The 17,468-nt window shown below is 34.5% G+C and overlaps 1 protein-coding gene and 1 pseudogene across 2 annotated transcripts in view; both read left to right on the top strand.

Annotated features, from left to right (window-relative positions):
* GPHN (gephyrin) overlaps positions 1-17,468 on the top strand; it is a 709,158-nt gene that overhangs the window by 292,249 nt on the left and 399,441 nt on the right.
* LOC306653616 (transcriptional adapter 1-like) lies at positions 8,307-15,667 on the top strand (annotated as a pseudogene). Its single transcript has 2 exons — positions 8,307-8,312; positions 13,145-15,667. The product of its transcript is annotated as a transcriptional adapter 1-like (transcript).

Here is a 17,468-nt window from a genome sequence, read left to right as displayed (position 1 = left end):
GTCTTATAAAAATGAGCATTAGTGACTCATCAATAATAGACATTTATCATGAAGTTGCTTAAAGTACACCCTTTTAATTGGCAAAATTTCCATATGTTCTTTGCCCTTGAGGAGTAGACAGCATAGAGTTATATGACTATTATTTTCCAGTGATATTTTCGGATCTCCTTCTGTGTTATGATGATTCTGTAAAACCTTACATTTGTGTGTAACTACAATTAGTCAATTCTTTTTTGGGGACTGGGGATCACACCTAGGCCGTGACGCATGGCAGGCAAGCTATTACTGAGCTACATGTCCGGCCCTCATCACATATTTTTTTAACTATAAAAATTTTTTAAACTATTCAGGTGATGTTATGATATAAATTCAAGCAGCATGCTTTCTTCCTTATATTTCTAGTGTAAGTTAGAATTGGAAGGGTTCTGATTTAAATGCTGTTTACTGTTTTATCTCTAAAATTGATAAGATGAAAGGAATAAGTAAGAAGGGAGCTTGTTAGCATGGTACTAAAATATGTTTGGGCTGTTGAATGTATAAGAGAAGTACAGGTAATCTATGCCAGAGCTTACCTCAGGTCCTTACCTTCAAGCATTTCTCCCTGCTAACTTATCACAGTTATAATTAATACTTGTTCATTTGTCTGCATAATGTCTCCTTTTTGTCATTATAAGTTATTTGAGGACAAGGATCGCCTATGTTATTCTGTCCAATCACAGTATATTTTTTGGCAGTTGCTCAAAAAGTATTTGTTGAATATATTCATGAATTTGAATGTTTGACTTACAAATTAACTTTAAAAGTGCTTATTATGGAGGACTTGTAGATTTAGGATGCATGTAATAAATGTGAATGAATATTCGTTGCATGTGTATATGCCAATTTTGACAACTTGGTAATTTATTGCTTATTTAAAATTTACACACATTTTTATTATTTGTTCTTCACAGTATTACTGCAAGGTAAATGATGGCATTGTTTCCATTTTTATGATGTGTAGATAGAGAAAATTATTTGTTCCAAGGTCACATAGATTTTTAAGTGATAGATCCTGAACTTGAATAATTTGTTTTTAATATCTCTTGGATTATAGCTTTAACTTTGTTTAATATACCCAGTTCTTTATTAATGAAAGAATGGTTACAAAATTAAGGTGTCTTTGGTTTTCATTAAAATCTAATAAATTAATGAACACTTTTTATTATTTGACAAGTAATGATTTTTGTAATAAGTATTGCAATTTCATGAATCTAGGTTGTCTTTATTTAATCTGAGTCACATAAAAGAAAACAGCAGCCATATTTGTAAATTAATTCATTTAGGCAAGAATAGAAATCCCTGGCAATTAATGAAATAACACACAGTGGTCTTTTAATTACCTAAATTAGTTATTTTCTTGCATGGCCCTACAAATAACAGAGGTCAGCTCATTATTTTTTCTTTAAAATCAATGCATTTAGCAGTAATACACAATGTGAAAGGAAATGGAAACCAAATAGAACATGACATGTTAATCAAGAGTGGATATATGTGAAGTGGAGGTGGGAAAGCCATGGACATCTGAAAAAAATCAGTGTTTTATTTGAACTAAAACTAATAGAATCCATAAGAACCACAGATATTCACTATAGAAGATCTTCTTTTTTGAAAACATATATAAACCTTACCTTAATTACTAACAGCTAAATATACACAGTCGTGTATATACTTGTATAAAAAAGGAAAATATTTATTTTTTCTATATGGGAGATATATATGTAATAACTTTTGGGGAGGGTACCAGGGATTGAACTCAGGGGCACCCTATCACTGAGCCACACCCCCAGCCCTGTTTTGTATATATATTTTTTTATTTAGAGACAGGGTCTCACTGAGTTCCTTAGCACCTCACTTTGCTGAGGCTGGCTTTGAACTCATAATCCTCCTGCTTCAGCCTTCTGAGGTACTGAGATTACAGGTGTGTGCCACCAGGCCATCTGCAATTACCTTTATATGCACAAAGGGATACACAGAAAACTGGTATGGTAGGTAAGGAAGGAAGATTTTTCACTATATTTTCCTAACTTTAGAATTTATTTTTAACATGTGAAATTATTATGTATTCCAACAAGTAATTAAAATGAAAAATGATTCCTTGTAACAAGTTAATTTTTCTACATGAAAGAAAACTGTAATCATTATTTATTTTACTTGGATACTCCAATTTGATATGTTTTTCCAGATCTGTTCTGGTTCACTTGATAATTTAAAAAAAAAAAAAAAAACTGTTTAATGTATGTACATTTTTGTTTTTAAGAGAGCTACTGTTTTATTCAGTCCTACCTGTTAATTAAAATTTTATATATCTGGCTATCTTTTAAATTTACTTTTAGCTGATACACAAAGGTACAAAAATTATACATATTAGTAGTATAGTATACCATATAATATTTTAGTATATGTATACATTGTGTAATTTTAAATGATGTTAAATCTATTTCTTCAAATATTTATCATACTCTTTATGCTGAAAATTTTTGAAATCATTTCTTTTAGCTTTTTGAAATGTTCAGTATACAATTGTTATCTGTATTCACCTTACTGTACAATAGCAGAATGCCAAAACTTCTTAATGATAACTGTAACTTCTTACGCATTTATCAAACTATACCTAATCCTTCCCCAATCCCAGAGTCCTTGGCCACTAGTAGCCACCATTCTACTCTTTTTTCTTTCTTTCTTTTTTTTAATCTTTTAATTTTTTACAGACTGCATTTTGATTCATTGTACACAAAGGGGTACATCATTTCATTTCCATGGTTGTACATGATGTAGATTCATACCATTCGTGTAATCATACATGTACATAGGGTAATGATATCTGTCTCATTCCACCATTTTTATACCCCCCCTCTCATTTCCTGCTACATACTCTAAAGTTCCCCCATTCTTCTCTCCCTTCCCACCCCCCACCCCCATTATATATCATTCTCCACTTAACAGGGAAAACATTCAGCCTTTGGTTTTTTGGGATTGTCTTATTTCACTTAGCATGATATTCTCCAATTCCATCCATTTATTTGCAAATGCCATATTATTATTATTCTTTATGACTGAATAGCATTCCATTGTGTATATATACCACAGCTTGTTTATCGATTCATTTTTGAAGGGCATCTAGGTTGGTTCTACAATCTAGCTATTGTGAACTGAGATGCTATAAACATTGACTTGGCTGTGTTACTGTAGTATGCTGATTTTAAGTCCTTTGGGTATATACGGAGGAGTGAGATAACTGGGTCAAAAGGTGGGTTCATTCCAAGTTTTTTGAGGATTCTCCACACTGCTTTCCAGAGTGGCTGCACCAATTCGCAACTCCACCAGCAATGTAAAAGTGTGCCTTTTTCCCCACATCCATGCCAACATCTAGTATTGTCTGTGTACTTGATAATAGCCATTCTAATTGGAGTAAGATGAAATCTTCAGAGTTTTTAATTTGCATTCCTCTAATTACTAGAGATGTTGAACATTTCTTCATATATTTATTACTTGCCTGTATGTCATCTTCTGTAAAATGTCTGTCCATTTCCTTGGCCCATTTATTGATTGGGTTCTTTGTAGTTTTGGTATAAAGTTTTGTAAGTTCTTTATAAATTTTGGAGATTAGTGCTCTGTCTGAAGTGCATGTGGAAAAGATTTTCTCCCAATCTGTAGGCTCTCTTTTCACATTATTGATTGTTTTGCTGAGAAAAATCTTTTTAGTTTGAATCCATCCCATTTATTGATTCTTATTTCGATTTCTTATGCTTTGGGAGTCTTGTTGAGGAAGTCTGTTCCTAAGATAATGTGATGAAGATTCGGGCCTACATTGTCTTCTATTAGGTCAGGGTCTCTAGTCTAATTCCTATGTCCTTAATCCATTTTGAGCTGAGTTTTGTGCAGGGTTAGAGATAGAGTTTTAATTTCGTTTTACTGCATATGGGTTTCCAGTTTTGCTAGCACCATTTGTTGAACAGGCTATCTTTTCTCCATTGTATGTTGCTAGCACCATTTGTTGAACAGGCTATCTTTTCTCCATTGTATGTTTTTGGCTCCTTTGTCTAGTATGAGGTGACCGTATTTATGTGGTTTTGTCTCTGTGTCTTCTATTCTGGACCACTGGTCTATTTTGGTGCCAATACCAAGCTATTTTTGTTACTATTGCTCTGTAGTATAGTTTAAGATCTGGTATTGTGATACCTCCTGTTTCACTTTTTCTTCTCAGGATTGTTTTGGCTATTCGAGGTCTCTTGTTCTTCCAGATGAAGTTCATGATTGCTTTCTCTATTTCTAGGAGGAATGTCATTGGGATTTTAATTGGAATTGCATTGAATCTGTATAGTGCCTTTGGTAGAATGGCCATTTGACAATGTTAATTCTGCCTATCCAAGAACATGGGAGATCTTTCCATCTTCGAAGGTTTTATTCAATTTCTTTAATGTTCTGTAGTTTTCATTGTAGAGGCCTTTCACCTCTTTTGTTAGACTAATTCCCAAGTTTTTTTTTTTTTTTTTTTTTGAGGCTATCGTGAATGGAGTGGTTTTCCTAATTTCTCTTTCAGAGGATTCATCACTTATGAATAGAAATGCATTAGACTTATGCATATTGATTTTATATCCTGTTACTTTGCTGAATTCATTTATTACTTCTAGAAGTTTTTTAGTGGAGTTTTTTGACCTTCTAAATTTAGGATCATGTTATCAGCAAATAGTGACAACTTGAGTTCTTCTTTTCCTCTTTGTATCCCTTTAATTTCTTTGGTCTGTCTAATTGCTCTGGAAAGTGTTTCACGGATGATGTTGAATACAAGTGGTGAAAGAGGGCATCCCTGTCTTGTTCCAGTTTTTATAGGGAATGCTTTCAGTTTTTCTCCATTAAGAATGACGTTGGCTGTGGGCTTATCATAGGTAGCCTTTACAATGTTGAGGTATATTCCTACTATTCCTATTTATTCTAGTGTTTTAAGCATGAAAGGGTGCTGTATTTTATCAAATACTTTCTCAGCATCTATTGAAATAATCATGTGATTCTTAACTTTAAGTGTATTGCTGTGATTAATTACATTTATTGATTTCTGGATGTTGAACCAACCTTGCATCCCTGGGATAAACCCCATTTGATTATGATGCACTATCTTTTTAATATATTTTTGTATGTAATTTGCCAGTATTTTGTTAAGGATTTTTGCATCTATGTTCTTCAGGGATATTGGTCTAAAGTTTTCTTTCCTTGATGTGTCTTTGTCTGCTTTTGTTATTAGAGTGATACTAGCTTCATAGAATGAATTTGGAAGGGTTCCCTCCTTTTCTATTTCCTGGAATACTTTGAGGAGTATTGGTATCAGTTCTTCTTTAAAGGTCTTGTAGAATTCGACTGAGAATCCGTCTGGTCCTGGGCTTTTCTTGGTTGGTAGGCTTTTGATGGCTTCTTGTATTTCACTGCTTGAAACTGATCTGTTTAGATTGTGTACGTGTTCCTGATTCATATGTCTCTAAAAATTTGTCAATGTCATCGATATTTTCTATTTTGTTAGAGTATAGATTTTCAAAGTAGCTTCTAATTATGTTACGTATTTCAGTGGTGTCTGTCGTGATTTTTCCTTTTTCATTACTAATTCTAGTTATTTGAGTCTTCTCTCTCCTTCTCTTCATTAATGTGGTAGGGGTTTATCAATTTTATTTACTTTTTCAAAGAACCAACTTTTTGTTTTGTCATTTTTTCGAATTCTCTTATTTCAATTCATTGATTTCAGCTCTGATTTTAATTATTTCCTGTCTTCTACTATTTTTGGTGTTGATCTGTTCTTTTTTTTCTAGGGCTTTGAGATGTAATGTTAGGTCATTTAGTTGTTGACTTTTTATTTTTTTAATGTATGAGCTCAGTGCAATGAACTTTCCTCTTAGTACTGCTCTCATAGTGTCCCAGAGATTTTGATATGTTGTGTCATTGTTCTCATTTACCTCTAAGAATTTTTTTATTTCTTCCCTGATGTCTTCTGTTATCATTGCATCATTCAGTAGCATATTATTTAGTCTCCAGATGTATGAGTAGTTTTTGTTTGTTATTTGATCATTTATTTCTAATTGCATTCCATTATGGTCTGATAGGATACAGGGTAGGATCTCTCTTTTTTTTTTTTTTTTTTTTGTATTTACAAATCACTTCTTTGTGGCATAGCATATGGTCCATTTTGGAGAAGAATCCATGAGCTGCTGAAAAGAAAGTATATTCGCTCGATGATGTATGAAATACTCTGTAAATATACATTAAGTCTATATCATTGATTGTATTACTTAGTTCTATAGTTTTTTTGTTCAGTTTTTGTTTGTAGGATGTATCCAGTGGTGAGAGCGGTGTGTTAAAGTCCCCCACTATTAATGTGTTTTGGTCTATTTGATTCTTAAAACTGAGAAGGGTTTGTTTGTTGTACATAGATGCTCCATTGTTTGGGGCATAAATATTTAAAATTGTTATATCTTGCTGTTTTATGCTTCCCTTAAGCAGTATGAAATGTCCTTCCTTATCCCACCTGACTAACTTAGGTTTGAAGTCCAATTTATCTGATATGAGGATGGAGACCCCTGCTTTTTCACTGGGTCCATGTGCATGGGATGTTTTTCCCCATCCTTTCACCTTTAGTCTGTGTATGTGTTTTTCTATGAGATGAGTCTCTTGAAGGCAGCCTATTTTTGGGTCCTTCTTTTTAATCCAATCTGCCAGCCTATGGCTTTTGATTATTGAGTTTATGCCATTGACATTCAAGGTTCTTATTGTGATATGATTTGTATTCCTGGTCATTTTGGCTTATTTTTGGTTTTTAACTTGACTTGGTTTCTCCTTTCATTGGCTTTTCCTTTTAGGGTAATTCCTCCCTTTGCTGAGTTGTATTGTTGCTTTTCACTTCCTCCTCATGAAATATTTTGCTGAGAATGTTCTCTAGGGAAGGCTTTCTATTTGTAAATTCTTTTAACTTTTGTTTATCATGGAAAGATTTTATTCCATTGTCAAATCTGAAGGTTAGCTTTGCTGGGTATAGGATTCTTGTTTGGCATCTGTGTTCTTTCAGAGCTTGAAATATATTGTTCCAGGCCCTTCTTACTTTTAGAGTCTGGGCTAAAAAATCTGCTGATATCAGTATTGGTTTCCCCTTATATGTGATCTGATGCTTTTCTCTCACAGCCTTTAAAATCTTATCTTTATATTGTATGTGAGGTATTTTCTTTATAATGTGCCTTGGTGTGTGTCTATTGTAATTTTGTGTATTTGGAGTCCTATAAGCCTCTTGTACGTGATTTTCCATTTCATTCTTCAGTTTTGGGAAATTTTCTGATGTTATTTCTTTGAACAGGTTGTTCATGCCTTTGGTTTGTATCTCTGTGCCTTTCTCAATCCCCAAAATTCTTAAATTCCATCTTTTCATGATATCCCATAATTCTTGGAGGTTCCAGTCATGACTTCTTAACATCTTCTCAGTTTGATCAACTTTATTTTCAAGATTAAATATTTTGTCTTCATTGTCTGAGATTCTGTCTTCTATGAGATCTATTCTGTTGGTGATGCTTTCTATTGAGTTTTTAATTTTAATACTTTCATTTCAAGCATTTCTGTTTTTTTTTTTTTTTTCAGAATCTCTCTTTATTGAAGTATTCTTTTGCTTCCTGCATTTGCTCTTTTAACTGTTTACTGGAATTGTCATGCATTGCCTGCATTTGCTCTGTAATCTTTTGCTCCACGAATCATTTTAAGTTTGCAGATTGTAAAGTCTTTTTCTGTCATTTCAACTGCCATGCTCTTATTGGGTTCTATCACAATAGCCTCTTGGTTTGTTAGGGACACTTTCTTCCCGTTTTTTCATATTGTTTCTATATATTCCCCTCTAGCAGTGAACATTATAGATACTGAAGTTTCCCGCTTGCAGGCTTTTTATGACCCTGCAGTTTTCCACTACCTCTCTTTGAAGGGTAGCTCAATACCAGTAGCACCCAATACAGAGAAAATGCAGCCCTGAACAAAATAACCCCTATAAAGACTAACATTATTGTAATGAACAGGATCAGTTTGATTACTATTTACAGTATTTTTAGTTGTGAACAAGAGGATGATGAAGGGTTTAGGATGTAAGTGAGTAAATTGAGGTACCTGTCAAAGGGCCTCCAGTCTCCTGTAGATGTCTCAGAAAGGGAGCCGCCCTTCCAGTGATGATGACCACGCCCTCAGGAATAATTCAAAATGCCTGCACCAGCCTCCTAAGAAGCTGGGGAGCCCCAGGGAGGGTGTGCGGAGTCAGCATGGAGGTAGGCGCAGTGTCCCTCAGCAGAAGGGGGGCAGGTGGGCAGGCTCAGCTACCGACCTCTATCCTTGGTATGGGAGTGGGCTGGGGTGCTCAGTGCAGCATACACCCTTGGGGTGGAGGGGCAGACTCAGCAACAGTGACCCTTGGCGGTGGGGCAATTGGGGGATGGGGGGATGGGGGTGCAGGAGAGCAGGCTCAGCTATGGCGTCTGACCTTGGTCTGTGTGGGGGAGACAGGCTCAGCCCCATTCTATTCTTGACTTCTGTTGAGATCAACTTTTTTAGATTCTACATATGAGTGAGATTGTGTAATACTTGTCTTTTTGTACTTTGCTTATTTCAAGAATCTTCTCGTTACATCCATGTTGTCAGAGGTGGCAGGATTTTATTTTTTATGACTGAGTAATATTCCATTTCAAATGTACCACATTTTATTTATCCATTCATTGGTTGAAGGCACTGGCTTCATTTCTTGGCTATTGTGAATATTGCTGCATGGGACATGAGAGTGTAGGTGTTTCTTGACTAACTTTATTTCCTTTGGATATTTACCCAGCAATGAGAATGCTGAATCATAGGATAATTTTCTTTTTAGTTTTTTGAAGAAGCTCCATGCTGTCTGCCACAAAGATTGTTCTAATCTACATTCCCATCAGTAATGTACATGTATTCTTTTTTTCCACGTCTTCATCAACACATTATGTTCCATCTTTTTGATAATAAGCATTCTTACTGGGGTGAAATGATATTTCTTTGTGATTTTGATTTTCATTTCTCTGAAAATAAGAGACATTTATTGCTTTTTATGTACCTAAATCCTATTTCTATATTTTCTTTTCAGAGATGTCTATTTAGGGCTACTGCTTGTCTTTTAATCAGGTAATTTTTATTTTTTTTCCAATTGAGTTTTTTGATTTCCTTATATATTCTGGATATCAAACCCTTGTTGATATTAGAGTTTGCAAATATTTTCTCCTATTCCATACGTTATTTCTTCACTCTGTTGTTTGTTTGCTTTGCAGTGCAGAAGTTATTATTTTGACATGAAATCATTTGCCTGTTTTTGTTTTTGTTTTCTGTGCTTTGGGGTCTTGTCCAAAAAAAAAAAAAAAAAAAAGAAAAGAAAAGAAAAGAAAGAAAAATTTCTTTCTTGCCTATTCCAATATCCTTAAACAATTCCCCTATATTTTCTTCTACAGTTTCTTGTTTTCAGTCTTAAATTGAAGTCTTTAAACCATTTTGAGTTGATTTTTATAATTTTCATTCTTCTGCCTTTGGATATCCAATTTTTCAAGCACCACTCACTGAAAAAACTTTCCTTTCTGCAGTAGGTGTTCTCATCACTTCACTTGTAAATGAGATTGCTGTGGATATGTGGACTTACATCTGGTCTCTTCATTCTATTCCTTTATCTGTCAATTATTATGCCAGTGTCATACGGTCCTTATTACTAAAGCTTTGTAGTACATTTTGATTTCCAGTAATGTTTGCCTCCTGCTTTGTTCTTTTTGCTCAAGTTGGCTCTGGCTATTCTGTGTTTTGTGTGGTTCTACATCAATTTTAGTTTTCTTTTGTCTAATTCTATGAAGAATAACATAAATATTTTTGGTAGGGATTACATTGAATCTGTAGATCTTTTGGGGTAGTACAGTAACAGTACTGATTCTTCTAATTCATGAAGACAGATGTCTTTCAAGTTTTTTGTAACCTCTTCAATTTATTTCTTCAGTGTTTTATAATTTTAATTGTGGATATTGTTCACCTGTTTGGCTACATTAACCCTAGGTATTTTATTTTTATGTTTGTTTATTTGCTATTGTAAATAGAACTGTTTTCTTTATTTCTAATTCAGAAAATTGCTATTGGCATATAGCAAGGCTACAGTTTTTTGTATGTTGATCTTGCATCCGACATCTTTGCTGAATTAATTCATTAGTTTTAATAGTTTTGGGTGGGGTCTTCGGGTTGTCTATGTATAAGATAATGTCATTTGCAAACAGTGACAATTTGACTTGTGTTCTAATTTGGGTGCCCTTTATTTCTTTTTCTTGCCTGATTGCTCTGGCTAGAACTTTGAGCCTATATTGAGTAAAAGTGGTTAACCTGGACATCCTTGTTTCATTCCAGATCTTAAAGAGAAAGCTTTCAGCTTTCCCTCAGAGTCAGTATAATGTTGCTGGCTTATTATAAATGGTTTTCATTGGGGCTTGGGATATGGCTCAGTGGTAGAGCAATTCTTAGCATGCAGGAAACATGAAATTTTTTTTTTTTTTTTTTTTTTTTTTTTTTTTTTGCGGTGCTGGGGATTGAACCCAGGGCCTTATGCTTGCAAGGAAGTACTCTACCAACTGAGCTATATCCCCAGCCTGAAAAATAATTTTTCAAAAGATCTTTATTATGTCAAGGTATGTTTCTTCTATGCCTAATTTGTTCTGTGATTTTATCATGAAGGGTTATATAATTTTATTGAATGCTTTTTCTGCATATACTAAGATGATCTTATGGTTTCCGAACTTCATTTTGTTGCTATAACACATTTATTGATTTGCATGTATTGAATCATTCCTGTGTTCCTAGATGAATCCCACTTGGTCATGGTGTAGAATCTATTTAATGCCTATTGGATTCAGATGACTAGAATTTCTTTGAGGTTTTTGTTATCTATATCCATTAAAGATATTGACCTATAGTTTCAATGTTTTTAAATTGTATCCTTGTCTGATTTTGGTATCATGGCCAATACAGTGCATGTCGAAGAATTTCTTCTTTTCCATCTTTTGGAATGATTTAAGGAATTGGTGTTAATTCTTTAAATGATTGAATTCATCAGTGAACCCATTGGTGCTTTCCTTCAATGGAAAGTATTTTATTAGTGATTCAATCTTGTTATTGTTCTGTTTGGGTTTTCTAGTCTTCATTATTCAGTCTTGGTGAGGTATATGTGTATAAGCATTTGTCCTCTTGTTAAATTACCAAGTTTATTGACATTTAGTTGTTCATAATAATCTCTAATGATCCTTTGTGTTTCTGTCGTTTCAATTGTAATGTCTCCCTTTTCATTTCTGATTTTATTTATTTGAGTCTTATGTCTCTCCTTCTTAGGCTAGCTAAAGGTGTAACTATTTTTTTAAGAACTATGTTTTATTGATATTTTGTATTTTAATCTCTATTTCACTCTGTTGTGCTCTAATCTAGTTATTTCATTCTACCGATACTAGGTTTGCTTTTTTCTTGTTTTTCTATTTTTGAACTGTTTTATTTACCTTTAAGGGTCTCCCTTTAATTATGAAATCTACCCACAATTATTTTTTGTATAAAAATGAAGTAAATTATGGGATATATATATTTTTCCATTTGTTAGTTTCTACTAGCCTTATATACTCCCTTATCACCTGCTGTTTAGAATATTACCTTCTCATGTCTTTGCCTTAATATTTCACTAATTAAGTCATTTGCATCCTACTCTTTTGAAAAATTATTTTTGTCTCATTCAGAACTTCAAAATATGTTCCTATAATTTTTCCTTCTTATTTACATGTACTTATTTTCCACTAAGCTTCAAGACTTTCCTTCATTTCACTGCCTTCTGTCTTCTACATATGTATTTCTGATTTCTCTCTTTGTATTTTTATTTGTTCATACCCTCCTTCAGAAATATTTCTTCCTTTGTCTTTATCTTTTCTATTCTTAGGTGATAGAGACAAAAACAACATTCTAAAACATTTAAACATTTTCTCCCCTTCAGTTCTCCTCACCCCTTTTCTGGATAATAAAAATAGAAAAGCCAATATTGTACTAGATTACTTCATATTGTAAGCAGGTGGTTAGAAAAGGATTAATTGAAAGAAAGCTTAATGTTACTGATAAGTAGTGAGTGAGTTTCAAAAACATGGAAGGTGTAAATTAGGTACATGATTCTTGTCTAAGTGATAGAAAGAACTTTTAAGAAATTTGTCAGTGTTCTGGGAATATACAGTATCATTCCCTATCATATTTTTTTAAATGTTTTTCCCCCCTGGTAAAGAAAAAGATTTGCAAATAAATGCCATCCAGGATAAAATATAAATAAAATGAAATGTTTTTTGTCTTATATTTTCTCATATATCAGTAAACACCTATGTGTTATAATATATATGTATATGCCATATAATAAACATACATATAATATACATATAATATAGAACAGGAAACTTTGAAAGATAAGTGCTAATTATGATAAAAATAAAAAGCAGGGAAAAGATCTACTGTAGTTTAGCCTAGCTAAACCCTCCACTCTCACTCTTGGCAAAAATTAGACAAGTAGATGATCAGATTTTTCTTCCACTTAAACAACCTCCTTATTTTATGTCATTTTCCTTGCTTAAACTTAGTTTTTATCTTTCATAGAAGTAATACATATGCTCTGATAATTGAAAAAAAAATCAAAAGGTACTATAATAACTCATGACCACACGAAAACAGTTCTTTTTTTACCGTGCTGCTTCCCCAAAGCAACGATTGTGTTTCAGCTACTTCTTCTGGTATTATATTCATATTCCAGAAAGTGTCTTTTACTGCATCAATTTTATACATTATTTGCTAACTTGTTTAATTTCTATGTCTGCCATAACAAATTATCACAAATTTAATAGCTTAAAATAAATTTTTTTTTTCTAACAATTCTATAGTTTGGAAATCCTGTACAAGATTTCACTAAGCTATCCTGGGAGAGCCTCATCTTGGTTCTAGAAAGCTTCACTTACTTCTAATACAGTTGAATCTCTATCTGGTAGAAGTCAGCATGGGGCCTTTAAACAGTGAAGTCGTTCTCTTGTCCCTGTCTTCTGTTGGATAGAACAGATGCTGGGCTAACTTAAAGTTGTGGTTCAAGCAGAAGTTCAGCAAGGAGGAGTTTGACCTTGAGGTGCATAGACTTCTCACACAGGATATTGTGCATGCTTACAATGATTTTCTCCTGGCCATCCTCACTTGCTGTCAGATTTTGGTTTCCAAACTGGAGGGTGCTGGATCTTTGCCCTGGACAGGGTGGGGGTTCTACAGCCAAGCTTGGAAAGCCCAAGGGCAAGAAAAAGCTCTCCTCTGTTTGAAGTTTGACTAGATTCCAGCCCCAGAACCCCCTATCCGGAGTGCATCAGTTTATGGCAAAGGATCCCAGGATGATGATGAAACTGTGCTCCCACATGACGATGCTTCCCACATGCGGCCAGCTGGAGGAGAGAATGATCATGAAGGCCTATGAGTATGGGCTGGACAATGTGGCTGCATACGCCATTTCAGCCATGGTCTACGCAATGGAGAGCCACATCAAAGACATAGTGACATCAGTGATGTCCAGAAGGAAAACGCACCGGTATGCCTTCGCAGCAACATGACCCCACATCTGTACCTCTAGATCAGCCTGGTAGCCTACAACAGCTTGATTGAAGGACCTCCGGCCGCATCCGCTCCGTGTGTGGGTCAGAATCCAGCTGTCCACCTGACTCCTGCTGGCCTGCCCTGGGGACACTCTGCTTGTGCCTTTGCCTCCATTACACATGTATGACCTCCTTGAGGCTTTGCAGGTACACAGGGAAGTCATCCCCGTACATGCTGTGTACGCCTTCAACATTGAGAGAATCATCATGAAACTCTGGCACCCAGATCACAAGGAGCTGCAGCAAGTCCAAGTCCAACGCCAGTGCCTGGCAGCCAAGGAGGGGGTTTTGCTCTGCTAACTGGGATTTGAGGGTGTGGGATCGCCTGTTGAAGAGGGTGTGTTTGGGTCCACGTTTTGAGGCTGAAGTATAGTGTACATATGACCTTTCCTATGGAAATGTGACATTGAGTATGTTTTCTGTTGCTGCTGCGAGGCCATTCATGTGTGCCACTTCCCATCTGTGCCTGCTCCCAGTTATGAAGTGATGAAGTCCTGTGCCTGGAATGGGTACACCTGTCTGAGGCCCCATGTAAGGTGAACCATCCTAGAATGAAGGCACCATTGCTGCTTGTCCCCACCACTAACAGGACATTCTTGTATTCAGTGACAGCACACATATTATGTTTGGCAAGATGAAACTTCCACCTGTCCTGAAGTACTGCACTGTTGCTTTTTGTTGGAATAACCTATCCAGTGTTGAAAATCAGTTACCTCCTTTAATGACTTTAATTTTTAACAGCTATAGGTAGCCCCCAAGTGATCCATCATTTCAACTCCACAAAAAATATAAAGTCCCTCCTTTGTACTTAAAACCAAACAACCAACTCGCCTAGAATGCAGTTTACTTTATAAAATATCTTCCTGCAGCTCCAGTTTGTTTAGTATTGATATGCCCAAAGATGACTGACAGACATGTCTGTTAATTATACTTAGATGTCTTCCCACAGCTCAAGTTTGTGTAGTGTTAATATGCCCAGAGGTGACTCTAGGCACATCTACTAATTATTCCTATAGAACATGTTTTAAGAAATCTTACAAATTGGATTTATGCTTGGTAATTCTATTTCTAGGAAATATCTATTTCTACCCTGAATTGGAAAATGATCCATTTTGACAGATTATTGAAAACCAACTTTGCTTTTCTGGAGATACACATGCTTTTTACTCAGTAGTGTTGATGAACAGATTAGATTGTGTAGATGGGTTTGTCTAGTACAGGAATGGCTGTATAGGTATGTGTATATGGTTCGTAAATATGAAGCTGTGTGTTTGATTTTATACTTTAAATGTGACAAACATTTTGGCAGAAAACCTTTTTGTTGTTTATTACATACATAAGGAAAACTGTTGACAGAAATAAAAAAAAGATTTCACTAAGCTAAAATCAAGGTGTGATCAGGTCTGCATTCCCTTCTGGAGCTGTACAAGAGAATCTGTTTTCTTGCCCTTTACAGCTTCTAGTGGCAACCTCCTTCCTTGGACTTGTAGCCCCTTCCTCTGTCTTCAAATCTGGTAATATCAGATAGGCCTAGTCCTCACGTTGCCATCTCTCTGGTTCTCTCATCTGGCTTCCTGTTCCACTTTTAAGAACCCTTGTTAGTAAAGTGGGCTTACAGGGATAACTCAGAATAAACTCCCTGCTTTAAGGTCATCTCAATTACATGTGTAATATTAATGTCACTTTGCCATGTGATTTTATATATTTATAGGTTCTTGGGATCAGGTGCTAGGTTTCTTGGGGGAGGAGAGGGGCATTATTTTGCTTCCTTACCTTCCCATTTTGCTGGATAATATTAATTCTTAAGAAATCAGCATACTACAGAGATACAGTCACAACAATGTTCATAGCTGCTCAATTCACAATAGCCAGATGGTGGAATCAACCTAGATGCCCATCAATTGATAAATGGATAAAGAAACTGTGATATATATATACATATATATATATATATATATATATACACACACACACAATGGAATATTACTCAGCTATAAAGAATAATAAAATGATGGCATTTGCAGGCAAATGGATGAAATTGGAGAACATCATGCTAAGTGTGATAAGCCAATCTCAAAAAAACCAAAGGACGAATGATCTCGCTGATAAGCGGATGATGACACATAATGAGGGGTGGGAGGGGGCAAGAATGGAGGAAGGAGGGACAGTATAGAGGGAAAAGAGGGGTGGGAGGGGTGGGGGGAAGGAAAAAAAATTAACAGAATGAATCAAAAACTATTACCCTAGGTAAATGTATGATTATACAAATGGTATGCCTCTACTTCATGTACAGAGAAACAACATGTATCTTATTTGTTTACAATACAAATAAATTTTTTAAAAAAGAATTAAAATAAAGGTATTTTGTCCATCTACAATAAAAATAGTTTTAAAATAAAAAAAAAAGATTCACTCACTACTCACTATCCCTCCAATTATAGTTTATATCACATTTAAAAATTATATATACATCAGTTTTTTCATTATTTGGAACTCATAAATATTAACATTATAATGGAAGTTCTAAGTAGTTAGGGAAGAAAAATAAATTGGAAAGGAAAAATCAAAACTCTAATTATTCATACATGACATAATGTTATATATAGCAAATCCAAAATGAATTTACTAGAGCCAATACATGAGTTCAGCAAAGTTGCAGTGCCCAAGATCAAGACGTAGAAATCATTTGTTTCTAAATATCAGCAATAAACAATCAAAAAAGCTACTAAACAATTATTAAAATAGCATCTGAGGAATAAAAACCCTAGGAATTGCTGAAAGAAATTAAGGAAGACCTGAACAAATATAAACAAATGGAAAGGCATCCTTTTCATGAAGTAAAAGACATTCTATTGTTAAAATCTCAATACTACCCAAAGTGATCTACAGACTCAATATAATTCCTATCAAAATTTCAGAAACCATTTTTTACAGAAATGGAAAAAGCTGAACCTGAATTTAGTATGAAATTGCAAGGGGTCCCAAATAGTCAAAACAATCTTGAAAAAGTACAATATTTGGAAAGCTTAATTACAAAGCTTACAGTATTCAAAATTTTATGATACTGGCACAAAGAATGACCTCTATTACACAGTGTATATCTGTATTGAAATACCACATGGTATCCCATAAATATATATAATTTTTATGTCTCAAACAAAAAAAGAAAATAAAAAGAATACCTGTAGACCAATGGAATAAAAGTGAAGATTCAGAAATATACCTTTGAATGTAAGACAACTGATTTTTAACAGGAGTGCCAAGTCATAGCTATGGCAATGGCTTTGGGGATAGAAAAGTCTCTTCAATAAATGGCTCTGGGACAACTGCATTTCCACATCCAGAAGAAGTTAAGTTAAACATATACTTCACACTATGTACAAAAATTAATTCAAAATGGATCATTGACCTAAACATAAGACCAAAACCATAAAGGTCTTCAAAGAAAAAAAGAATAAATTTTTATCACTCTATTTGACAATAGACTCTTATATAGGATGCAGACAACAGAAGAAAAGCCAGATAAATTGGACTTCACTTTTGTTCATCAAACAACATTATCAAAAATGTGCAATGACAACTTATAAAATGGAAGACAATATTTGGAAATCATATCTGATAAGATTTTAAAATCCAGAATATAAAAAGAAATACAACTCAACAGAAAAAAATATTTAAAGATGGGTGGAGGACTTGAATAGATATTTCTCCAAAGGTATATAAATGGCCACTAAGCACATGAAA

The sequence above is a fragment of the Sciurus vulgaris genome (assembly GCF_902686455.1).
Source record: "Sciurus vulgaris genome assembly, chromosome: 2".
Lineage (NCBI taxonomy): Eukaryota > Metazoa > Chordata > Mammalia > Rodentia > Sciuridae > Sciurus > Sciurus vulgaris.
Note: the sequence above shows the minus strand (reverse complement) of the source record. Positions and strands in the feature narration are given on the sequence as shown.